We start from the raw sequence: 27,911 nt of genomic DNA, 5'->3' as shown, positions 1-27,911 counted from the left end.
AAATTTCAGTTAGACAGGAAGAATAAGTTCAGGAAATTTATTGTACAACATAGTGACCACAGCTAATAATCATGTATACTTGAAAATTGCTGAGACAGTAGATTTTAAATGTTCTCACAGAAAAATATGTGGAGTAATGCATATGTTAATTAGCTTGATTTAGCCATTTCACAATGTTTACGTATATCAATACATCATGTTGTACACCATAAATATATTGGTTTTTTATTTGTTAATTTAAAAATAAAAAAGATCAGCCTTAAATAAAAGTACTCTGATATTCTAAAATTAAAGACTGTTTGTATTTTGAGAGATATAAACTGGCAAACCAAAAATAAAGAAATCCAAATACTAGTAAAACAAGGGAAAATATGCTCAACCTTCCTTAGTTCTTTTTTCCTACTTTCTTCCCTTCCTTATTCTCTCCCTATCTCCTACCCTTCCTCCTCTCCTCTTTCCTTTCTCCTTCCCTTCTTTCAGTCTTGGAGCTAATATTTAAAAATGCTAACAATTATTAATACACATTAATAGCAATACGTATCTTGTTCTTGTACTTTATGTATATTTACATATCTTTAGAAATGGAGAAATAAAAAGGAAAATGTTATTACCTGTGCCTCCTTTACAGTGAATCGCTACGATGTTTTCAAGATCTTGAGCCATCCACTCATTTACTTCCTTGGTGAAAACCACCATCTGACTGATTTCAAGTTTAAGATTTTTAGTTAAAATATTTTCAAAAAATCAAGCCCAATATATTTAGCCCTCTTCTGATAGTCAATTTAGCATAAAACTTACTGTAGAGTGGGGACATTATGATCATCAATCATGATTCTAACGACCCTATTATGGAAGTGCTTAGGATCATAAGCTCTTTCACCTAAAATAAATAACATGTATGTCATATCTCTATAGGGAATAACATGATAAATGAGGAAGTTATGAATAAGTTAACATATCTTATTAGAATTCCTTATCTATCTTCAAAAAGAGCTTTCCAAGTTGCTCCTACCACTCTAAAATAAACGCAAGCGTTTCAAAAATGTAAGGATGGTAGTGGTTTATCCATCTCATATAACCTAAACTCAACTTATTTTTGTTTAATAGGTATAATTTTTAACTTTCTAGCAGACTATTCATTATATTATTTCAGGGTAGTTAGAAACCGCACGAGGCAAATGTAGCTGACCAGAATGTTTGCCCCCTGAAAATGTCTATTGAGTATACAGGTAGAGGAAAAAATCAAGAGAGACAGGGTATTAAACTGGGTTACAACCTATTTTCTACAGTTTTTTGCTTTTTTCCCATCTAGACCCTTGCTCTCATCACATGCCACTGCTGATGGGTCAGAAGACTCATTTGTTAAATTGTCTATGTCCTCATAATGCAATCTGGCAAGAAAAACAGAAAGATTTTCCTAAACCTAATATCGCTAGAACAGATCTTCCCTAAAATGGTTTGCTTCCACTGCAGCCTCATTGGTCCTGCCAAAGCCACATCCTTCATATGGTACTTTGTGCTGCTGGGCTAACTCCTTCTACTAAATGGGGCCAGTCCAAGATGGGGATTTTTAAATTCATTCCTTGCCACTACCAAATACTTATGATTAAATGCAATCTAAAAAACAAAATCATGTTCTTACGTGCAGTAATCTGTTTTCTATCTACAGTAGCAAAATATAGAGTAATGTACATACTGCATAGATTGTAGACTCGATAGTGGTTTCGGTGTTTCTTATCTAGAAACCGCACAACTTCCTAAAAAAGACAAACACATATCTTACATATTTACATGGCACCAACATAAGCTATTTCCTAGGGGGAACCTAAAATGGTTATTACATTTATTAATTTGTCTCTCACTAGCATCTTCTAGGGGAGATTCAGGAAATAAGAGGGTATGCAAATTTCAAGTTCTAATCCACTGTGATTTTTCAAATAGTCCACAAGTATGTTTGCCTACTCAGATGAGTCTCTATTGTAAATACACACTGTTTAAAGCTATCAGATAAGTAAATTAGCTGGTTAACTAACTTTAAGTAATTTGTTCTAAATCATTAATTCACAGTTAATATGGTTCTTGTTTAAATCTAATTCACATTCGTTCTTATTTAAATTTAATTCTGAATAGATACATCTTTAGAGAGTGATCTGCATATTACAGTCTATCTAAGCACCATGTAAACAAATAAATGCAAAAAGTATATAGTATGATTGTGTGTATGTGTGATAGAAAAAGATAAACATATCAAATTTTAAATAACTGGTAACAATATGGAGGCTTTTTTGGCTCATTTGTTCTCTTTATTTTTTTAAATGAAGATATATGTGTACCTATAAGTGTGTGTGTATATATATATATGTATATATGTATAACCTTTAAAATGAAAAACAAATAGTAGTTATAATTTAAAATACAATCAATACCACTATATGAATCCAACTTTCAGTAAATACATCTTTCTGAAACATACACACACATACGTATATATCTCTGTGCAACAACAAAAATGACACAAAATTTTAAAACTGATTAGTATGGTACCCTCAGAGCAATGTTTACTGGCTTAATATTGAGAAAAATAAAATGAAGGTATCAAAGTCATCCATTTATTAAACTGGCTATCTCTGTTAAGAGGAAATAATAAGTCAAAAAGATGAACACTCTGAATCTGCATAGTGGGGGAGGCAAGGATAAATAGTTTTATATACTTCAAGTGTATCCTCCCCCCAGGTGATGGCTTTGTTCTTATCAATCTCTATGTTAAGATAATCCAATGGCCTGACCTGTCTTCCAGAGACCATGGAGATTAGGCTCAGTCTTGTGCTTGCTTCCCTTTTCCACGGTGTGGCACTGGGCACACTTCTGAACAAAAATTTTCTTGCCTTTCTCAGCATCACCCATATTTAATTCTCTCTTTCATCACTGGCACTACAAAGGTTCCCGCTCAGAAGCCAGATGTCCCGCTCTATGTACCATATTTTCTTTATCTAATCTATCATCGACTGGCATTTAGGTTGATTCCATGTCTTTGCTCTTGTGAATACTGCTGCAATGAACATATGTGTGCATGCATGTATTTTTATAAGACAATGATTTATATTCCTTTGGGTATATACCCCATAATGGGATTGTTGGGTCTGATGGTATTTCTGCCTCTAGGTCTTTGAGGAATTGCCACACTGTCTTCCACATGGGTTGAACTAATTTACACACCCACCAACAGCATTTCTTTTTCTCTGCAACCTTCCCAGCATCTGTTATTTTTTGGCTTTTTAATAGTAGCCATTCTGACTGGTATGAGATGGTATCTCATTGTGGTTTTGTTTGCATTTCTTTAATGATCAGTGATGTTGAGTTTTTTTTCATATTTTTGTTGACTGCATGCATGTCTCTTTTGGGAAGTGTCTGTTCAGATCCTCTGCCCACTTTTTAATGGGGTTGTGTTTTTCTTGTAAATTTAGGTTCCTCATAGACTCTGAAGGAGATATTACCAGTGAAGCCTGAGAAACAGCAAAGATGGCAGCCAGCTCCTTCCTTTGGAAGCTCCATCCCAGGGGGATACTGACCTGTAGCCAGCCCGCACATACCTGCAAGAGGTGGCTGGAGACCCCTGTTGGGCATTCTCACCCAGTCAGGAGGCATGGGATCAGGGACCCATCCAAAAAAACAGTCTGGCTGCTTTGGGGTAGAGCAGGTGTGCTGCACTGTGAGGGATCCTTCCTCCTCCGGACCACCTGTATTCTCCAAAGCCAGCAGGTTGGAGTGGCTGAGTTGACCAAACTGCAGAGGTGGCAGCTGCCCCTCCCACCAGGAGCTTCATTTCAGGGAGAGATCAAAGCTCTGTCCATAGAACCATTGCTGGAGTGGTTAAAGCCCCTACAGGGATTCCTGCCCAGTGAAGAGGAATGGATTGGGGTCCTGCTTAAAGAGGTAGTCTGGTCATGATCTGGCAAGCCAGCTGTGCTGTGTCGTGGGGAACTCTTCCTTGTCCAGACTGTCTGTATTCTCCATAGCTGGCAGGCTGGAGTGGCTGAGTCTATGAACCACAGTGATGCTGGCTGCCTCTCCCCACCTCCCCGGGAACTCAGACCCATCTGAGGTGGATTCCAACCTGCTGCTGTTGGCAGGCTAGGATTCCAAGCCAGTGGGTCTTAACTTGTGAGGTGTCAAGGAAATGGGGCCTGCAGAATGATGCTGCCTGGCTCCCTGGATTCAGCCCCCTTCCCAGAGATACGTATGGACAGATTTCAAACTGTGCTGAAGATCCCCGGGGCTAGAGTGTGTAAAACTCCTGGGTTTCTGTGTGTGCCTGAGCAGCTGATGTGCCCAGACTCCATACAGGTCTGTGTATCAGACCCACAGCCCTGGTGGCATGGGCTCACAAGGGGATCTCTTGATCCACGGCTTGCAAAGATCCATGAGAGAAACACGGTTTCCCGGGCAGGACTGCACACTCACTCACTGCTTCCCTTGGCTGGGAGTTGGGGTTCCTTTGGCTCCATGCCGCCCCCGGCTGGGCCGTCGCACCCCCTGCCTGCTTGTCTTCATTCTCCATTGGTCAACCTGTTCATCCAGTCAGTCCCAATGTGAGAACCTGGTTATCTCAGTTGAAGGTGCTGAATTCCCTCGCCCCTTTTCATTCTTCGTGAGCACTGCAGACTGCAGCTGCTTCTAATTGGCCATCTTGCATCACTCTAAACATTTCTTGTTTAGCCCTAGTTCTTAATTCCTATAGCCTTTGGTTTATCACTAGTTTCTTGATAAAACAATCCGTCCACGTTCTCTAGTCATGGGATGATGACTCAGGCCAGGTATCCAGGACATTTTCTGGGAAGTAGCTGAACTTGCAGCCCTGTCCTGTTCAGAACTGAGCTAACACACTGCAGAGAGGTACTCCTTCCACCTCTCGGCAACTGATACCAGCCCTAGATAGTTATACTTTTATTCAGGTATAATAAGTATTGTAAATTACATAAAATTAAACAATGATCCTTTCAAGCTGGCATTTCACAGTAAACAGCATTATATGTTTGAAATTAATTTAGTCATCCACAGAGCCTAAAGCAATATGCCCCGACTATAATTTAGGATCTCAACCTAAGAAAACACATTTTGGGTTATGGCATCCCCATCTTTCTTCCCTATGGTAGACTATCAAAAACGGCCACAATTCTTTATAATTCCTTCCATCAAGAGTTGGAGTTTATTTTCTACTCCTTGAATCCAGACTGGTAGTGTAATTTGCATTGTCCAATAAAATGGGGTAGAATTAATATATAATTTTGAGCCTGGGCCTGAAGAGGATTTGCATTGTTTTGTTGCCACTCCTCAGACTCTTGCCTCTGCCATCATGTGAACAGGCCTGAAGTAGCCTACTGGAGAACGAGAGACCACATGGGGCCATTCAGCCAAGTCAGGTAATATTCTTTCCTTTCATTTAAAAAATCTGTTTCCTTCATTCTTTAAAAATATTTTTAATTGACACATAATACTTGTTCATATTTATAAGGTAGAGACGGATATCTCAAAACTTGTATACAATGTGTAATGATCAAATAAGGATAATCAGCATATCTATCACCTCAAATATTTATCATTCTTTGTGTGGGAACACTCAACATCCTCTCTATTTAAAAATATACAATAAATTATTGTTAACTGTAGTCACCCTACAGCACTACAGAACACCAGAACTTATTCCTATCTGTAAGCTGAAATCTGATATTTCTTTGTTGATTTTCTGTCTAGATGATCTGTCCAGTGGTTAAGAGTGGGGTGCTAAAGGCCCCAACTGTTACTGCATTGGAGTCTATCTTTCCCTTTAGACCTAAAAATATTTGCCTTGTTTATCTGAGTGCTCTAGTGTAGGGTACATACATATTTACAATTACTCTATCTTATTGCTAAGTTGATGTCTTTATTATTATAAAATGACCTTCTTTGTCTCTTCATACAGTTTGACTTAAAGTCTGTTTTTATCTGATAAGTATGGCTACCTCTGCTCGCTTTTGTTTTCTGTTTGCCTGGAATATCTTCTTCTATCCCTTCACTTCCAGTCTGTATGATCCTTTACAGGTGAAGTTAGTTTCTTGTAGGCAGCATACAGTTTGGTCTTTTTTTTTTTTTTAAATCTTGGCAGCCAACTCTGTATCTTTTAATTGGGAATTTGATCTGTTTACATTACATTCAAGGTTACTATTAATAGATTAGGTTTTATCCTGTCATTTTGTTCATTTTTTTCTGGTTGTTTTGTATATCCTTTGTTCTTTTCTTCACCTTTCTTTTTTTTAATCTTTGTGGTTTGGTCACTTTCTGTAGTGACAAAGTTTGATTCCTTTCTCTTTCTCATGTCTATATCTGCACTACAGGTGAGTTTTACACGTTTGTGTGTTTTGACAATGGTAATCATCCTCTTGCTTCCAGATGTAGAACCACCTTAAGCAGCCCTTGTAAGGTCAGTCTAGTGGGAATGAATTCCTTCAGTTTTTGCTTGTATAGGAAATACTTTATTTCTCCCTCATTTCTAGGGGATAGCTCTACTAGGTATAGTATTCTTGGTTGACAGTTGTTTTTTTTTTCCTTCAGTACTTTGAATATATCATCCCATCTTATTGTCTAATGACCTGTAAAGTTTCCACTGGGAAATCCACTGCTAATCAAATGGAGTTTCCCTTATATGTGACTTGATGCTTTTTTCTTGCTGTTTTTAACATTTCCTTTTTTTTTTTGGATACAGTCTTGCTCTGTCACCCAGGCAGTAGTGCAGTGGTGTGATCTTGGCCCACTGCAACCTCCACCTCTTGGGTTTAATTCTTGTGATTCAGCCTCCCAAGTAACTGGAACTACAGGTTCACACCACCACACCCAGGTAATTTTTTTGTATTATTAGTAGAAATGCGGTTTCTTCATGTTGGCCATGCTCGCCTTGAACTCCTGGCCTCAAGTGATCCACCGGCCTCAGCCTCCCAAAGTGCTGGGATTACAGGTGTGAGACACCGAACCTGATGAATATTCCCTCTTTTTGACTTTTGACTACTATGCACCTCAGAGAAGACCTTTTTGGGTTGAATCTATTTGAGAAACTTTGAGCTTCCTAGATTTTGGCCATATCTCTCCCACGTCTGTTTTTAAAGCTCTTTTTTTTTTTTTTTTTTTTGAGACAGGGTATCACTCTGCCACCCAGGCTGGAGTGCAGTGGCACAATCTTGGCTCACTGCAACCTCCACCTCCTGGATTCAAGCAATTCTTGTGTCTCAGCCTCCCAAGTAGCTTGGATGGCAGGCATGCACCACCAAACCCAACTAATTTTTGTATTTTTTAGAGACAGGATTTCGCCATGTTAATCAGGCTTGTCTTGAACTCCTGGCCTCAAGTGATCCACTGCCTTGGCCTCCCAAAGTGCTGGGATAACAGGTGTGAACCACTTCACCTGGACTCTTGATTGTATTTTTATTTTATTCCTTAAATTCTTCAGCTCCACAATCTCTGTCTGGTTTTTAATGATATATATATCCTTGTTGAATTTCTCATAAGATCATAAATTGTTTTTCTAATTTCATTGATTTGTCTATCTGTATTCTCTGTATCTCATAGTTTCCTTAAGATCATTATTTTGAATTCCTTCTTAGCCATTTGATATACTCTTTAAATTTAGGGTCTGTTAATGGGGAATTATGGTGTTTCTTTGGAGGTGTAATGTTTCCTTGCTTTTCACGTTTCTTGTGGCCCTAAACTGATTTTTGCACATCTGGGGGAACAGTTGCCTCTTCCAATGTTAGGGAGTTTTCACAGAGAAATACTTTTTCCAATAGTTGTCTCCTATAGTGTTCATTGAGTAGGGTGCTTTGACTTTGGATCTGGGTGGGTGCAGTAATATAGTCTTCAGGTGACTTTTTTGGCTGTAATCAGCATTCAGTGGTGTCTGTGAGTGCCTCAGTGGCCTGATGGTGAGTGTTTGTGGAGACAGTGGTATGGCTTTTCTTGGTGTGAGAGCCATCATTCAGATTAGTTCTCAGGCCTTAGGCATATGCATGCTAGCTGCAGTGGCTTTGCTAGTTGTGGGGTACTGCCAACAGCAGGGCAGGCACCAGGCAGGCCAGTCCTCAGTGCCTTAGAAGTGCATGCGGCAAATGGGGGCTCTGCTGGTGAAGGGGGTGGGGCTGTTGGCAGCAGTGGGTGCCAGATGGGATGGGCCTTGGGCCTTGGGGGGTGCATTTAGCATGCAGTGGCTCTGTCAGTCGAGGGTAGCCAAGTCATTTTAGACTAGCCAGTCCTCAGATGACCCAGTAGCTGCCCACAGATACATGAATGAGCTTAGTTGAGACAGGAAATCCTTTCTGCAAGCACCTAAATTGGACAGTTAAGCCCATACCAAATTCACAAACCACAGTATCATGAGCCAAATAAATAGTTGCTGTTATAAGCCAGTAAGTTTTGGGGTGGTTTGTAACCACTGGCACAATTGTAACTGGTATCAATCCATTATGATTTTTTTCCTTGAAAGAGTACATTTTTAAAAGAATACTGCCATATCTGGGTCAGTATTAAACTTATGACTACACAGTCTACATTCACCAAGAAATGAGTATTTGTCAGATAAAGACCCTTACCTCGATTGGATTTCTATAGAAAGACTGCCTTCCAGAAGATGGAAATGACATAGCAATAATACGTTCTAAAAGTCAAAATCATCACTATTACAAACATTATTATAGATTTCATATAACATACAAAAAAATTAACTTATACATGATCAGACTCCATTTTCACAGAAAAAAACCTTTTAAGATTGAGGTTGACAGAAAAGAGCTAATACTCAGGATAATCAAATAACAAATTATACAACACAATGACCATTAAACTGCCATGGAGTTCTTAAGTCTCCACTAGTTCTAACTGTATGCCATGTATTTATGATGGCCTCAGTCTGAAGTTCCCCCTGTTCTTCGAATTTATTTCTTATCTTAAATACCACAGAAAATCCAAGATTTCTGGGCACCAGTGATGGTGGGAACTCCCAAGGTGCTTTGCAGCCCTCTGACGCAGAAAACCTGAGATCTACAAAGCACTGACCTCATTCTCTGGGATTCTAGGATAAGAAGAGGTCTCTGTGGGATCCTTGGGACTCAGAAATAACTACTAGAGGTTAATAAATTGAAACTCAAATGGAGTCAGCTGAAAATCCATTCAAGTTCCTATGCTGCAACTGAGTAGTCCTGAATTGAGAAGACATGCAGATCTTCCATTGCCAGGGCTAAACCACAAGTATGTCACACTATCACAGTAGCATATATCCTCATGAATAAAGAATATTTTGAATGAATGTGTCTTAGATGAGGCAAAAAAAATACAATTACAAGAAAAAGTGAAGTAATACAAGTAAATCAACGGTTAAGTGTCACAAACCTGTAACGTAAGTGAGGTCTAGGTCAAATCCATCCCTTGTGTATCGCCTTTTGTTTTCTGAAACCTGACAGTTTAAAATCATCATTAGTTTGTGAAACACTCATCAACATAAAAATAAAAAACATTATATAGTATAGATATCAACCCTTGTCAATGGGTCCCAAAACACAAAATATTTTTGCGAATCATAAGCATGTTTTGCCCACTTACCCGCCTTCTTAACAGCTTTTCAAATTGTCTTTTTTGATGAAACAGATGAAAAATTCTTAACAGAATAATAGTCGTAGAAGTCGAAGTAAATGTGTCCATCTAAGAATAAATTTAAAAGATCCATTTTTGCTTCAGAAACAGAATTTTATCAATATAAACTATGTCTAGAGCAGCAGTTGTTAACCAGAGGCAATTTTCCCTCCTCTCCCCAATTACCTACCTGGGGGATATTTGGCAATGTCTGGAGGCATTTAGGTTTTCACCACTGGCGTGCGTGCGTGTGTGTGTCTGTGTGTTACTTACATCTAGTGAATAGAGGCCAGGAATTTTGCTAAACACCCTACAATTAATATAACTGCTCACCACCCTCTTATGACAATGATCTGGCCCAAAATGTCAGTAATGCTGAGGCTGAGAAATTCTGGTCTAGAGAAATAGTGATACAATAGACTCTTAGCATCTGTAAATTTAATTTTGGGATTTAAGACTAGCATTTTCAATTTTTCCACATCAAAACAAATCGATTATTCTTGTTCATCTTTGTTATTCCCATGAGTAACAGATGTTCACTACAGCTGCTACTACACATCAGGGAGGCAACAGATTGAGATACTTCTGAAGTGTGCTAGCTGGAATCTCCCCTACCATCAGAACCACCAAAGCAGAGAACTGATGGTCTGGACTGGTGCTTCTCTGATTTGGGCACACATCAATAAGAGCCACCTGGAAAAGCTTGTTAAGCTGCAGATTGCTGGGTCCCAGAGATACTGATTCAGTGGGTCCAGGGTGGGGCCTAAGGTATTTTTCTTCTTATATTTCTAGCAAGCTGTCAAGTGATGCTGACGTTTCTAGTCAGAGGACCACATTGGCTGAGGTTATTTTCAAATAACTCCAAAAGCCTATCACTTAACATGCTTTTAGTTAGGGCCTGAGCTGTAGTCCAGGGAAGCTAGGGTACAAAAAGAAACCAGCTATTTGACCCATGAACAAGCTTAGGAAGCCAACATCTACATCCCAGTATACATTTGCTCTTTCATTTTCCTCATTGTCACAGTAAAAAAAGAGTCACCAGGGCTTCATATACTCTTTAGTTTCCCAATCCCTAACACTTCTAACTTTGCCTAAGCTTTCTTTGTTTCTACCACAACTATACTGCAAAACTCTACCATTGTGTTGCCACGTGTCATCTCCTAGTTTCTGTTCTGTTTGCTATTTTTTAGAAACTCATGATTGAAGTCACTCTAATTTTGCGTATGCTCAAATAAATTCCCTCTTGGATGTAGGAAAAATCCAGACAGAACATTATGTGTAAGGGATTTGTAGTTGAAGCACAGAGGGGAATTGTTTTCAATATAAATTTTTTTGATATAGCAGATATTAAACTGATAATAATATTATACTTGATCTTAGCCAAAAGGCCAAAAAATGATACAAATGGGAATTTGACGAGAACTTCAAAATGTAGAGAAGTTAAAGTTAGTACAAGAGTAAAAGTCCTTCTTTGGGGTACTGCATCTTCTTTATTCCATTAATGGTACTTAGCCTGTATACTCTTCACCGGTCCCTAAATATCACAATCTTTTAGTTTCAAAGTATGTGGGAATTTACCTAAACATTTCATTTTAAAGCAATGTATTTGGTATAGAATGAGAACATTTGAAGTTGAAAAGATTATATAGAATAAAAGGCACAGAAAATGCTAAAATTAATGAAAAACTTTAAGAGAGGTAAGTCTTATGTTTCATACCTGGGAATATTCCTAAGCAACTTAATGTCAAAAAAAATGTAAACGACATCAACCAGCAGAAGAATCACAATAATGGCAGTATCTAAAATGTTAAATAAGTCAGAAAAATACTGCTGTCTCCTGTAATATAAAACAAAAAAATAAGTTCATTCCCCCCCTGCAAGAAGAGATAGGAATATTTAAAGACCACAAACTATTGACTCATCCCCATTAAGAATTCTACTATCAAGAATTATTTAAAATTTATTTTCTAGAGTAGACTAAGGGAAAAATATAACATTCATGGGAAGTTTTCAAACAATAAAATTATATTCATCATTTGACACTTATATGTGACTAAAACACCAACATGGCAATTCAAACATAATAAGAGATATAACTAAATGCGTAATAATCACCCTCATTGTGGACAATGGGGTATCTATCCCCTCAAGCATTTATCATTCATGTTACAAACAATCCAATTACACTCTTTCAGTCATTTAAAAATATACAATCAAGTTATTGTTGACTATGGTCAATCTGTTGTGCTATCAAATAGTAGGCGTTACTCATTCTATTTTTTTGTACCCATTAACCATCCCCACCTCCCTACCCCCAAGCCCCTACTACCATTTCCAGCCTCTGATGACCATCTGTCTACTCTCTAGGTCTATGAGTTCAATTTTTTTTTTTTTTTTAGAGCCGCATAATAAGTGAGAACATGTGATGTTTATCCTTCTGTGCCTGGCTTATTTCACTTAACAAACATAGTGATCTCCAGTTCCATCCATGTTGTTCCAAATGACAGGATCTCTTTTTTTTTTTTTTTTTTGAGACGGAGTTTCACTCTTGTTGCCCAGGCTGGAGTGCAGTGGCGTGATTTCGGCTCACTGCAACCTCCACCTCCTGGGTTCAAGCGATTCTCCTGCCTCAGCCTCACAAGTAGCTGGGATTACAGGCGCCCGGCACCACACCCAGCTAATTTTTGTATTTTTAGTAGAGATGGGGTTTCTCCATGTTGGTCAGGCTGGTCTCGAACTCCCGACTTCAGGTGATCTGCCCACCTCAGCCTCCCAAAGTGCTGGGATTAGAGGCATGAGCCAGTGCACTTGGCCAGGATCTTATTGTTTTTTTATGGCTAAATAATACTCTCTTGTCTATATGTACTATATTTTCTTTACCCCTTCATCTGTTGATGGGCACTTAGGTTGCTTCCAAATCTTAGCCATTATGAACAGTGCTGCAACAAACAGGGAATGCAGATATCTCTCCTATATACTGATTTCCTTTTTTGTGGGTATCTACCCAGCAGTGGGATTGCTGGATCATATGGTAGTTCTATTTTTAGTTTTTTGAGTAACCTCCAAACTGTTCTCCAACTGGTTCCACTAATTTACATTTCCATGAACAGTGTATGAGGGTTCTCTTATCTTCACATCTTTGTCAGGATTTGTTATTGCCTGACTTTTGGATATAAACCATTTTAGCTGGGGTGAGATGATATCTCATGGTAGTTTTCTACACTGAGAATTTCTCTAATGATCAATCATGTCAAGCATCTCTTGATATGCCTGTTTACCATCTGTATGTTTTGAGAAATGCCTATTCAAATCTTATCCTCATTTAAAAAATTAGATTATTAGATTTTTTCCTAGAGAGTTGTTTGAGCTCCTTACATATTCTGGTTATTAATCCCTTTTCAGGTGGGTAGTTTGCAAGTATTTTCTCCCATTCTGTGGGCTGTCTCTTCACTTTGCTAATTGTTTCCTCTGCTATGAAGCAGTTTTTTAACTTGATGTGATCCCATTTGCCCATTTTTGCTTTGGTTGCCTGTGCTTGTCAGGTATAGCCCAAGTAATTTTTGCTCAGACCAATGTCCTGGAGATTCTTCCCAATGTTCTCTTGTAGTATAGTAGTTTCATTGAGGTCTTAGATTTAAGTCTTTAATTCATGTTGATTTGATTTTTGTATATGGTGAGAGGTAGGGGTCTAGGTGCATTCTTCTGTATGTGTATATTCAGTTTTCCCAGAACCATTTGTTGAAGAGATGTCTTTTGTTCAATGTATGTTCTTGGCACATTTATGAAAAATGAGTTCACTGTAAGTGTGTGTGGATTTGTTTCTGGGTTCTCTATTCTATTCCAGTGGTCTGTGTGTCTGTTTTTATGCCAGTGCCATGGTGTTTTCGTTATATAGTTCTGTAGTATAATTTGAAGTCAGGTAATGTGATTCCTCCAGCTTTGTTCTTTTTGCTTAGAATAGCTTTGGCTATTCTGGGTCTTTTGTGGCTCCATATAAATTTTAAGATTGTTTCTTCTATTTCTGTGAAGAATGTCATTCATATTTTGACAGGGAGTGCATTGAATCTGTAAATTGCTTTGGATAGTATGGACATTTTAACAATATTGATTCTTCCAATCCATGAACATGGAATCCCTTTCCATTTTTTGGTGTCCTCTTCAATTTCTTTCATCAGTGTTTTATCATTTTCATTATAAAGATCTTACACTTCTTTGGTTAGGTTAATTTCTAGGTATTTAATTTTATTTGTGGCTATTGTATATAGGACCACTTTTTAAATGTCCTTTCCAAATGGTTCACTGTTGACATATAGAAATGCTATTGATTTTTGTATATTGATTTTGTATCCTGCAACTTTACTGAATTTATCAATTCTAATAGTTTTTTTGGTGGAGTCTTTAGTATTTTCCAAATAAAATGTATCATCTGCAAACACAAGGATAATTTTACTTCTTCCATCCCAATTTGGATTTCTTTTTTTATTCCCTTTCTTTCTCTTCTATAATGGCTCTAGCTAGGACTTCCGGTACTATGTTGAACAACGGTGGTAAAAGTGGGCATCCTCATTGTGTTCTAGATCGCAGAGAAAAGCTTTTCATTTTTTCCCCATTCAGTACGGTAATGACTGTGGGTCTGTCATATACGGTTTTTATTAAGTTGAGGTATGTTACTTCTATACCCAGTTTTTTTAGGGTGTTTACCATGAAGGGATGTTGAATTTTATCAAATGTTTTTTCAGCATCAACTGTAATGATCTTATGGTTTTTATCCTTTACTGTGTGGATATAATGTATCGCATTGATTGATTTACAAATGTTGAACCATCCTTGCATCCCAGAGACACATCCCACTTGTCATGATGAATGATCTTTCCCATATATTGTTGAATTCGGTTTTCTAGTATCTTGTTGAGGATTTTCGCATCAATATTTATCAGATATATTAGCATGTTTTTGGTTTTGGTTTTGGTTTTTGGGTTTTTTGTTTTTATTTTTATTCTTTCTGAGACTGAATCTCACTCTGTCACCCAGGCTAGAGTGCAGTGGTGTGATCTCAGCTCACTGCAACCTCTGCCTCCCAGGTTCAAGTGATTCTCTGGCCTCGGCCTCATGAGTAGCTGAAATTACAGGTGCCCGGCACCACACCCAGCTAATTTTTGTATTTTTAGTAGAGACGGGGTTTCACCATATTAGCCAGGCTGGTCTCGAACTCCTGACCTCCAGTAAACCACCCGCCTCTGCCTCCCAAAGTGCTGGGATTATGGGAGTGAGCCACCACTTCCAGCCTACATGTGTCTTTATGGGAGAAGAGTGTTTCCTGTAGGCAACAGAGCAATGGGTTTTTTTATTTTATTTATTTTTGAGCTGGAGTCTTGCTCTGTCACCAGACTGGAGTGCAGTGGCACCATCTCGGCTCACTGCAACCTCTGCCTCCCGGGTTCAAGTGATTCTCCTGCCTCAGCCTCCTGAGTAGCTGGGACTACAGGTGTGCACCACCACACCCTGCTAATTTTTGTATTTTTAGTAGAGACAGGGTTTCACCATGTTTGCCAGGATGGTCTGTAGCTCTTGACCTCATGATCTGCCTGCCTTGGCCTCCCAAACTGCTGGGATTACAGGCGTGAGCCACCACACCTGGATGGGTCTTGTTCTTTCATCCATTCATCCACTCTATCTTTTGATTGAAAAGTTTAGTCCACTGACATTCAATGTTATTATTGATAAGTAAGGACTTACTCCTGCCATTTTGTTATTTGTTTTCTGGTTGTTTTGGGGTCTTCTCTTCCTTCTTTCCTTCCTGTCTTTCATTAGTGAAGGTAATTTTCTCTGGTGATATGATTTAGTTTCTTGTTTTTTATTTTTCGTGTATCCATTGTTATATTTTTTGGTTTGAGGTTACCATGAGGCTTGTAAATACTATCTTATAATCCATTATTTTAATCCTATAAGTTTTCATAAACAAGTAAAAAGAAAACTAATAACAACTCTACAACTTAGTCTCCCTATTTTTTAACTTTTTGTTATTTCTATTTATATCTTATTATACCATCTATGTCTTGAAAAGTTGTAGTTAATATTTTTGATTGGCTCATAGTTTAGTCTCTCTACTTACAGTAAGAGTAGTTTATACATCATAGTTACAGTGTTATAACATTCTGCATTTTTCTGTATACCTACTATTACCAGTGAGTTTTATACCTTCAGGTTGTTACTTATTGCTCATTAATGTCCTTATCTTTCTGATTGAAATACTCCCTTTAGCATTTCTTCTAGGACAGGTCTGGTGTTGACAAAATCCCTCAGCTTTTGTGTGGAAAAGTCTTTATTTCCCCTTCACTTTGAAGGATATTTTCACTGGATACACTGTTCTAGGGTAAATGTTTTTTTCCTTCAGCACTTTCAATATGTCATGCCACTCTCTCCTGGCCTGAAACGTTTCTACTAAAGAGTCTGCTGCCAGATATATTGTAGCGCCATTGTATATTATTGGTTTCTTTTCTCTTGCTGCTTTTGAGATCCTCTTTTTATCCTTGATCTTTGGGACTGTGATTATTAAATGCCTTGAGGTAGTCTTCTTTGAGTTACATCTGCTTGGTGTTTTATAACTTTCTTGTACTTGGATATTGATATCTTTCTGTAGGTTTGGGACGTTCTGTTACCATCCCTTCGAATAAACTTTCTACACTCCCCACCTCCTCTTTAAGGCCAATACCACTTATATTTGTCCTTTTGAGGCTATTTTCTAGATCCTGTAGGCAGGAGTCATTGTTTTTTATTCTTTCCTTTGTCTCCTCTATGTACTTTGAAATAGCCTGTCTTCAAGCTCATTAATTCTTTCTTCTGGTTTATCAATTCTGCTATTAAAAGACTAATGCATTCTTTGGCATGCCAATTACATTTTTTGGCTCCAGAATTTCTGCTTGATTCTTTTAAATTATTTCAATCTCTTTGTTAAACTTATCTAATAGAATTATGAATTCCTTCTCTGTGTTATCTTGAATTTCTTTGAGTTTCCTTCCTCAACACAGCTATTTTGATTTCTTTGTCTGAAAGGTCACATATCTCTGTTTCTACAGGATTGGCCCCTGGTGTCTTATTTAGTTCATTTGGTGAGGTCATGTTTTCCTGGATAGTGTTGATGCTAGCAGATATTCTTTGGTGTCTGGACATTGAAGAGTTAGGTATTGATTGTAGTTTTCACTGTATTGATTGTAGTTTTCACTGTCAGGGCTTGTTTGTACCCATCTTTCTTGGGAAGGCTTTCCAGATATTTGAAAGAACTTGGATACTGTGATCTAATCTCTATCTGCTTTAGGGGGCACCCCAAGCCTCCTAAACTCTGGTTCTTGCAGACTCATAGTGGTACTGCCTTAATGGTCTTGGAAAAGATCCAGGATAATTCTCTGCATTACCAAAAAGAGACTCTTGTTTTCTTCCCTTACTTTCTCCCAAACAAACAGAGTCTCTCTCTCTGTTCTGAGGCACCTAAAGCTTGGGGTTGAGTGACATAAGCACATCTGTGGCCACCACTACTGTGACTGCATTGGGTCAGACCTGAGGCCAGCACAGCACGGGGTCTTGCCCAAGACCTGCTGTAACCACTCCTTAGCTATTGCAGGAGTTTACTGAAGGCCCTGGGGCTCTACAGTCATCACATGGTAAAAACAGCCAGGCCTGTGTCCTTGCCTTCAGGATGGCAAGTTCTCCTAGCCTCCGGGTGGATCCACAAGTGCTGTCTGGGAATCAGGGCCTAGATCAAAAACTGTAAAAGTCTACCTAGTGTTTTATTGTGCTATGGCTGAGCTGTCACTCAAACCACAAGATGCAGTCCCTCCCACTCTTTCCACCCCTGTCCAAAGGCAGAGGAACATCAATCCATGGCCACCTCAAACACAGGACATGGGGGGGGTACTGCCAGACTACCACCAATGTTCTCATAAGGCCCAAAGGCTCTTAAGTCAGTTTGTAGTGAATGCTCCTGTTAATTATTTTAAAATGTTTTTTTTTTGAGATGGAGTCACCCTGTCACCCAGGCTAGAGTGCAATGGCATGATCTCAGCTCAGTGCAACTTCTGCCTCCCAGGTTCAAACGATTCTCCTGCCTCAGCCTCCCAAGCAGCTGGGATTACAGGCAACCACCACCACATCCAGCTAATTTTTGTACTTTTAGTAGAGACGGGGTTTCACCATGTTGGCCAGGATTGTCTCGAACTCCTGACCTTGGGATCCTCCCACCTCAGCCTCCGAAAGTGCTTCTTATAAAACTACAAAGTAGCTTAATGCATTATAAAAATAATCAAACTTACCCTTCTACAAATACTCGAAGAAGAACATCCATGAGAAAAAATAAGGCAATAGCTAGAGAAATAGAACGATACTCCAAAGGAATATAAAGTTTGCTGTCAGTGAAAATTAGGTCAGCAAGGACGAGAGTGACATCCAGTAAGACCAGGAAAACTCCAAATAGTCTAAAATAAACAAATAAATAAATAAATAAATGCAAAGATAAAGGGGCATTTGTCCCTGTAGCTATACTATATTTAAGCCACTGATCAGGTACCAAAATGTTATTATTTAGTATTAAGCTGCCCAGTGGCAGGAAAACCTGTAATGCCTTAGAATCTCAGAAAAATCACTCTTTTCACCCAATAGAAGCAGTTCTTAATAAACAAAATTCTCACCAAACCACTTCACAAGATATTACTGTGGCCTTTTACAGTAAACACACCAGGCCAACACCTCAAGAGAGAAAATTAAAACTGAATTAAAATCACCTGTCTGTTTACAAACTCTTCTTAAAATTTGCGAATTTCATAAGAAGTTTATACCAATTTCTCATAAAAAATAAACCCTCATTAATCTGGATAATTCTAAAGAATTTATTAATAAAAACCAAATGAAAGCATGAGTAACATAAGCTCTTAAAAGACCAAGATTTTTCATCAGTGACATTTTCAACAAGCACATGATTTCATATTTATGGGTGCTTCTAGCAGAGTGATGGGCACATGAGTCTTGAACTCTAAAGTACCTCCTGTCACTTGCTGTTACATATTCTAAATACATTCTCCATAAATTGATTAGACTATTTGCCTAGTCTATGAAGGTGAATTCGTCTTTGAAGTACTTTTTTAAAAACTTGCAGCTCAAATTCAAATATTATTAATTCAAAAGGAAACAATTATATTGCATAAATCTATATCATAGTATGAAATCTTACTCTTATGTAGAGAAGAGTCTAAGTAAATTGTTTCCAGAGTTAAAGAGTAATTCCTGATGTATAAGGTACTAATAAAACACTTTACTAATAATTATAGAATTTTAACATTTGATTTTCATTAATGTTACTTTTGCAGATGGAAGAAAAACAATATTAATATATTACTATTAATCTTAGGCAAAAGCCATTTATTTGCAATTCTTAATGTCCAGCTTAAACCAAAATTCCATGATAAATTAGATTACATTAGATGGGGCACATGGCTACTTAGCAACTGATGGACAGTGGAAATGCTTTTTTGTTATTTTATTTCAGTGTTTCTCATTGAAGTATTAAGTCTCATATATATATATGTATGTATAGATATATATGAGACTCATATATTTTCTTTTCTTTTCTTTTTTTTTTTTTTACATGGAGTCTTGCTGTGTCGCCAAGGCTGCAGTGCAATGGTGCAATTTCAGCTCATTGCAACCTATGCCTCCTCGGTTCAAGCGATTCTTCTGCCTCAGCCTCCTGAGTAGCTGGGATTATAGGCACCCACCATTATGCTTGGCTAACTTTTGTATTTTTAGTAGAGATGGGGTTTCACCATGTTAGCCAGGCTGGTCTTGAACTCCTGACTTCATGTGATCCGCCCACCTCGGCCTCCCAGAGTGCTGGGATTACAGGCGTGAGCCACCGTGCCCAGCCAAGTCTCAGATATATTTAATACATGGTGTTTTCTATGTCTCACATACCCAAATGCAAAGGATGATACAATTGAATGCACAATTTTCTTAATCTTGCTGCTGCAAAAAGAAGTAAAAATAAAATTAATCAGATTTCTTCTAACATATATTGTAAATTTAACTAAAAAACAAAGGGCCTTATAAATATAATTTCAAAAGAAAATTATTCAGAAGTTGTATAACAAAATGCTTTTTACTAATAGCTAAAATTTTATTCTTCCTGCTCCATGAGTATTTTACTTGTTTACTATGCTATCCAGAATATATGCAAATAAGACAGTAAACTTTGGATGTTTAGTAACATTTCCATTGCATGCAAAGCTCCAACCCCAACTTTATGGCAATACTAAACTTAAACTTGTGGTCATCATCTCAAGGAGTATAGCATGAAGACAGAAAAGGGTGGTAGAAGAGAACTGTATTTTAATGCCAGCCTGGGCAAATCATCAAACTTTGGCCAGATCTCAGTTTCCACTGCAATAAAATAAGGTGTTTCAGGAATGAGCATAGGGAGTAAATGGTGCTCTTGTCATCTCCTCAAACTAGACACCTAGTGAACAGATACACATTAGCAAGAGTCGCATATGAGGTTGCAAACGAACTTCAGAGGTAAGACATTTTAGTAAGATATACTTCAAAGGAGAAACACCCGAAAGACTGGGCTCCTTCCATTAATCAAAGGAAGGAGAACCTGTTTGATGGAGCCTCCAATAATGCCTCATTTTACCTTATGGCTGGAGACAAGGTAGCTCATGAGGAACAATTTTTTTTGTCCTACTGAAGCCTCCTGTGTTGGAGGCTCTTCAGGAGGAGAAGCCTCCAACACAGGAAGCTTCAGTAGGAGAAGACTTCAGGAAGTTTCTGTCATACTGAAGCCTCCAACACAGGACTCAAATTCCACCCCAAGAGCCATGAATCCTAAGACAATGCTCACAGCCTGTGCCTAAGATGGGAGAACAAAGAGGGCAGATACTGAGCAGAACTGGGGCACTGACAATTGGCCTTTGACATGAACAGACATTTCTCAAAAGAAGACATGCATGTGGCCAACAAACATATGAAGAAAAGCTCAATATCACTGATTAGAGAAATGCAAATCAAAACCACAATGAGATACCATTTCACACCAGTCAGAATGGCTATTACTAAAAAGTCAAAAAATAACAGATGCGGGCAAGGTTGCAGAGAAAAAGGAACACATATACATTGTTGGTGGGAGTGTAAATTAGTTCAATCACTGTAAAAAGCACTATGGCAATACCTTGAAGAGCTAAAAGCAGAACTATTTGACTGAGCAATCCCAATACTGAGTAGATACCCAGAGGAATATAAATCATTCTACTATAAAGATACATGCATATGAATGTTCACTGCAGCACTATTTACAATAGCAAAGACATGGAATCAACCTAGGTACCCATCAATGACAGATTGGATAAAGAAAATGTGGTACATATATACCATGGAATACTATGCAGCCATAAAAAAGAATGAGATCATGTATTTTATGGGAACATCGATGGAGCTGGAGGCTCTTATCCTTAGAAAACTAGTGCAGAAACAGAAAACCAAATACTGAATGTTCTCACCTATCAGTGGTAGCTAAATCATAGGGACTTATGAACACAAAGAAGGAAATAGACACTGGGGTCTACTTAAGTGGGGAGGGCAGGAGGAGAGAGAGGAGCAGAAAAGATAACTATTTGGGTACTGAGCTTAATACCTGGATGATGAAATAATATGTAAAAAATAAAAAAAAAAACCTCCCTGACACAAGTTTACCTATGTAGCAAACCTCATGTGTACCTCCAAACCTAAAATAAAAGTTAAAAAAAAAACATTGGTCTTTGATGAATGATGTTAGGTTAACCTGAGATAAAGGAAATCCCCAATCCTTCTAATCTTCCCCTCTCCACCTGGACCCACCACCTCCACCCAGGCTTGGAGAGTTAAGGCTGATGTAGATGGAGGATCAATTGGCCAAAAGAGGTGAATTCTCTCCTCAAGTTGCCATTCCCTTACTACAAGAACCTCTGATCCCACACAGTCTACTAGATCTCTGGGTATCAAGGAAATGTCATAAATCTGCACTCACTTGACAATGTCACCATACAGAACCAAGTCTGACAGATTACAAAGGCATGAAGAAGTGGCTTGGGTGGCTTTAGCCCCTTAATCTGTTTCAGTGTACCCTGAAACTATACCAAGTAAATACACAATTGAGACTTTTTTGCTTAAAAAAAGAGTACTATGTAAATGAAGCTTCAAGCAGTTATGTGCAGAGTTTGCAGGGAAATAACTATGACTCAGTAAATCCATATCCAGGAAAACTACTGTTCACACTCGGGAGCAACAGACAGACACTCCAACATGAAGCAACACGAAGCATAGCCTCCATGTACCTTTCCTAAAAACAATTACTCAAAGTGCTTGAGTCAGCTGAGCAATGAATCAAAATGAAGAACAAAAATGTAGCAGGTGACCAAAAGCAATGGTGACAAAAGCCAAAATTGACAAACAGGATCTAATTAAACTAAAGAGCTTCTGCACAGCAAAAGAAACTACCATCAGAGTGAACAGGCAACCTACGGAATGGGAGAAAATTTTTGGAATCTACTCATCTGACAAAGGGCTAATATCCAGAATCTACAAAGAACTCAAACAAATTTACAAGAAAAAAATCAAACAACCCCATCAAAAAGTGGGCAAAGGATATGAACAGACACTTCTCAAAAGAAGACATTTATGCAGCCAGCCAACAGACACATGAAAAAATGCTCATCATCACTGGCCATCAGAGAAATGCAAATCAAAACCACAATGACATACCATCTCACACCAGTTAGAATGGTGATTATTAAAAAGTCAAGAAACAACAGGTGCTGGAGAGGATGTGGAGAAACTGAACACTTTTACACTGTTGGTGGGACTGTAAACTAGTTCAACCATTGTGGAAGACAGTGTGGCGATTCCTCAACAATCTAAAACTAGAAATACCATTTGACCCAGCCATCCCATTACTGGGTATATACCCAAAGGATTATAAATCATGCTGCTATAAAGACACATGCACACGTATGTTTATTGCGACACTATTCACAATAGCAAAGACTTGAAACCAACCCAAATGTCCAACAATGATAGACTGGATTAAGAAAATGTGGCACATATACACCATGGAATACTAAGCAGCCATAAAAAGGGATGAGTTCATGTCCTTTGTAGGGACATGGATGAAGCTGGAAACCATCGTTCTCAGCAAACTATCGCAAGGTCAGAAAACCAAACACTGCATGTTCTCACTCATAGGTGGGAATTGAACAATGAGAACCCTTGGACACAGGAAGGGGAACATCACACACCAGGGCCTGTCATGGGGTGGGGGGATGGGGGAGGGATAGCATTAGGAGATACACCTAATGTAAATGATGAATTAATGGGTACAGCACACCAACATGGCACATGCATGAATATGTAACAAACCGGCACATTGTGCACATGTACCCTAGAACTTACAGTGTAATAATAAAAAAAAAGTAGCAGGTGAAAATGTAAATAAATGATTCTAAAAGTAAAGATAAATGATATAAAATCATGAATAATAGTATTGATTTGAATTTTTAGGCATTCTTACACTAGGATTCAAGGTGTGGAAGAAGATAGAAGTAAAGGCAGGTTGCATTTCTTATCTTTCACAGGTACAAGTCCAGTTTTATTCTCGATATTGATGGAAAAAATGGTATAATTATGTTTTCTAAACATTTAAATATAAACATTGATAGACTAGAAATGGGCTTCTGACTTGCATATCAACAAAAAATGCAAGGGATAAAAACAAATCAATTAATAGCAAAACATAGACAAATTTACAAAGAAAATATCAAAGTATTTTTAATAAAGAAAAAGATGATAAATAAAACCAAACCTACCAGAAATCATAAATACAAACATATTACTCTCATATTGCATATTGAGAAATACTCTCAGATAACTTTGAAATTAAAGGCATTACATGCTATACACGAGAGACAAAAACTAAATTTAAATGACAATTCAAAAATAAAGAGATAGAGGCCAGGCGCGGTGGCTCACGCCTGTAATCCCAGTACTTTGGGTGGCCAAGGTGGGTGGATCATGAGGTCAAGAGATCGAGACCATCCTGGCCAACATGGTGAAACTCCATCTCTACTAAAAATACAAAAAATTAGCTGGGCGTGGTGGTGCATGCCTGTAGTCCCAGCTACTCAGGAGGCTGAGGCAGGAGAATCGCTTGAACCTGGGAAGTGGAGGTTGCAGTGAGCTGAGTGGAGCCACTGCACTCCAGCCTGGTGACAGAGCAAGACTCCGGCTCGAAAAAAAAAAAAAGAGAGAAAAAAAGATATGAGATACTAAACCTTAATACACTGAAAGTTCCAATAATATCAAAGTTGAATTAAAAGCACAAATATTAACTATGAACATGACTCATTTTTTATCAATAGAAGGTGGAAGCTACATGACACTAACAAGACCGTGTTTAATGAAATGGGATTTGTATTGAAGGCAGGTGCTATCTCCCCCACTGGACACATTTTTCTCTTGTGCAGACTCTGGGGGTAGGGAGGTGGCCATGATGCAAAGCACGAAAAACACTGTAGTGACTCTGGTCTTCCTGCTCACTCTAGATCACTAAAACAGGGTAAGGACAATACAGAGGGATGACATGTTCATGCTGAAAAAACTATGAGTCACTTAGGAGAAAAGTAAATTTCTACACTTTATACCTTAAGACGAAGTAAATTCAGGGCAGATATTTTATTTAAATGAAGAAAATAAATTCAAAACAGAAATTTTCGTGGATATATTTAAAATCTTGGGGTGAGAAGGACTTTCTGAGAATAACATTAAAGGCAAAATCACAAAGAAAAGTACAGATACATTTGATTACATGAGGATTAAATGCTTTTATGTAGTGAAAAGCAAGACAACCTGGGAGAAATTGCTTATATTACATAAAATAGAAAAAGGATCAATAGATTTAACTTTTCAGTCCAAAGACAGAAAAGGATAAATGAAGGTGTGTCAAAGAACGTGCATTAGAACAAATATATTTACTAATATCAGAGAAATCAATGATGGCTAGTGTTAAGTGTGGGAGGGGAGAAATGTACACTTTGCATCTTGATGTTAAAGCACATATCAATATCAATAGCGTCACAATCATTCCCTTTGACACAGAATTTCCACTTCTGAGAATTTATAACAAGCAAATAACCAACAATATACGGAGATTTAGCCTCAAATATATTCATTTTTGTAAGTTAAAAACTTGTAAAAAACTGAATTGTTCAGCAATATCTGACTATTAAATGAATTATAGCACATCTACACCATGAAATATCACACAACTGTTACAAATAATGTTGTAAGTGCACATGAATATACATTAACAAAAAAATATAGCCATGATGTCTTTAATAAGGTTATTTGCAAAAGAATAAGTATGGTCTCATATCTGTAAACAAAAAAAGTGTATGCTTAAAGAACTTAGAAGTGCATGCATCAAAGTTTAAGAATGACTAAATGTGGGTAGATTTGTTGATTGTATTTTCAGATTTTCCTTAATGAACTCTTACGTTATTTTTAGCTTTTAGAATAAAACCTATTTACAGAACTACAGAGTTTTCAAAGTATTTTTGCATGTTATTTTCATTTTATTACTAATTTTTTAAATACAATATCCAGTACATGGATTGCATAATAGCCAGTTTACATTTGAATAATCTGAAAGTTAAAGAGGGTTAGTGACTTGCCGAGTATCAGGTGAATGAATATATGATGCCAAAGCCAAGCACTGATTCCAGCTTTTACTATAAATCCAATATCATTCCCCTGTTATGAAACACCAGCATTTCTCACAGGGACTACTGCAAATTCCTCCTATATCTATGTAATGAGACATTGTAATTTAAAAATAAAATAAAATGAAAACCTGCTTTATTTTGTTTGGAGTGGGGAAAGAAGGAAATGCTTGCCTTGCTTAATCGGTCTAATTTTGTTTCAGCCCTGGGCAGCTCCATTACAGAAAACGTATAGCTAATCTGCAGACACACAGTTTAATTCAGTGGCAAATTCAGGGTAATTTGAAGAACTATTTTTATTTGCCCTCTTTGTTTCCAATCTTTGTTTAGTCACCAACAGCTTACAACCATGGTGAGTTAACTTCCTCTATGACAGTACTTCCTCTCCAGCATTGACACAAGCTGGTGAATGGTTATACAACTGGGCAAGAAAGAAGCAGAAGAAAAATCTCCTGAATATGTCTGCAGTTCAGACACAAGCCAGTCTAAGAATGTATTGTTTCATTACAGTGAGTACATGATAAAATGCCTTCAGGTCAGTGCAACAGGAAGTACTCTAGTGAGATTAGAAACAAATAAGAATAAAATCCCAATGAGCATAAAGAGGTCTTTAGTCAGCAAAATATGTTTGCTTTTGCTATCAATACTATTTGCTCATAGGCAAAATGTACAAAATTGGGAATCACACCATATCCAGTAAAAATGAGAAACGTTCACTATTGATGAGTTAAGTAGCATTCTGCATTCCTGTTTTTTTTAAAAAAACTTTTAATGGAATTAATTTCCTCTAAGAATACTTTTTACATTTTCAAGCTAGAAGAACATTTATTTCTGAATGGATGGAATTTTTTTTTCAAAATAATACTTGTCTAAGAATTCAACTGGAGTAAATACGGTGTACCCTCCCACCCATACATTTTGATATCTTTCCATAGTTTCCCTTTTTCCTTCTTGCCTCAGCGGAAGCCCTGTTTAACTAAAGGTAAGAGATCCATCAATGGCTCCCTCCTTTCAAACTTCAAACTGACCTACTCATATGAAGCAACATTTTCAGCATCTTCAACTTCAAACTTGGAAAGTCGTGCTAACACACTTTAGCCACCAAGAAAAAAAAGCAAAAATATATCATTAGATATTTGCTACACAAAATAGTGATGAAAAGTATATTTGAATAACAAGAATCCCATGAATCTAAAGGATATAGTAAACATGACTTAGCTCACTGGAAGACCTAATATTTAAGAAAGAAAATTACAATCATTAACCAGAAACTCTTTCCTCGTGGATACTCCCAACACTGAATTTTGCATATTTTTATCTTCTTTTCTCTCTCTGTCTCTTTCTATATATATGTATATAAAGATATATAAAAGAATATGTATATGGATATATAATATATAAATAATATGTGTATAGAGATATCTCAAAGACATTGTGGGTTTCATTCCAGACCACTGCAATAAAGCAAAAACTGCATTAAGCAACTCACACAAATGTTTTGGGTTCCCTGTGCATATAAAAGTTATGTTTACCCTACACTGTAGCCTGTTAAGTTTGCAATGGCATTATGTTCAAAAAACTTATGTGTATACCTTAATTAAAAACTACTTTATTGGTTAAAAAATGCTAATGATCAACTTTTGCTGGTGGAGGGCGTTGCCTCCATGTTCATGGCTGCTGACTGATCAGAGTGGTGGTTGCCAATGGTCGGAGTGGCTGAGACAATTTCTTAAAATAGGACAACAATGAAGTTTGCTGTAGCAAATGGCTCTTCCTTTCACAAGTGAGGATTAAGTGGTGAAGCCATCAGGTCCTGGACTTTGTTGAAAGCCTTTTTATTACTGATTTAATCTCATTACTTGTTTGTGGTCTGTTCAGGTTTTCTATTTCTTCTTGGTTTAGTCTTGGTAGGTCGTATGGGTCAAGGATTTTGTCCACCTCCTCTAGGTTTTCAAATTTATTGTAGAGTTGCTCATAATAGTCTCTAATAATTATTTTTATTTCTGTCATTATCTGTTATGCGGTCTCTTTTTTTGTTTCTGATTTTACTTATTTGGGTCTTCCCTTTTTCTTAATTAGTCTAGCTAATGGTTTGTTGATATTTTTTAAACCTTTTTGTTGTTAACCTTTTGTAATTTTTGCCTCAAATTTGTTTATTTCTGTTTGGTCTTCATTATTTATTTCCTTTTAATAATTTGGGGTTTGCTTTGTTCTTACTATTCTAGTTTCTTGAGGTAGAATTGTTCAGTGGTTTATTTGAAAGTTTTCTAGTTTTTTTGATCCAGGCATTTATTGCTAAAAATATACTTTTTTTTTTATACTTTAAGTTCTAGGGTACATGTGCACAATGTGCAGGTTTGTTAGACATGTATACATGTGCCATGTTGGTGTGCTGCGCCCATTAACTCGTCATTTACATTAGGTATATCTCCTAATGCTATCCCTCCCCCCTCCCCCTACCCAACAACAGGC

General features: G+C 37.6%; 2 pseudogenes; both read right to left on the bottom strand.

The window, feature by feature from the left end:
* Positions 1-438: 438 nt before the first annotated feature.
* Positions 439-27,911, bottom strand: part of LOC129529386 (putative tyrosine-protein phosphatase TPTE) — a 40,172-nt pseudogene continuing 12,699 nt past the window's right edge.
* On the bottom strand, positions 10,937-11,048 carry LOC129529395 (uncharacterized; annotated as a pseudogene).

The sequence above is a fragment of the Gorilla gorilla genome, chromosome 22 (assembly GCF_029281585.2).
Source record: "Gorilla gorilla gorilla isolate KB3781 chromosome 22, NHGRI_mGorGor1-v2.1_pri, whole genome shotgun sequence".
Lineage (NCBI taxonomy): Eukaryota > Metazoa > Chordata > Mammalia > Primates > Hominidae > Gorilla > Gorilla gorilla.
This window is presented reverse-complemented; position numbering and strand designations above follow the sequence as displayed.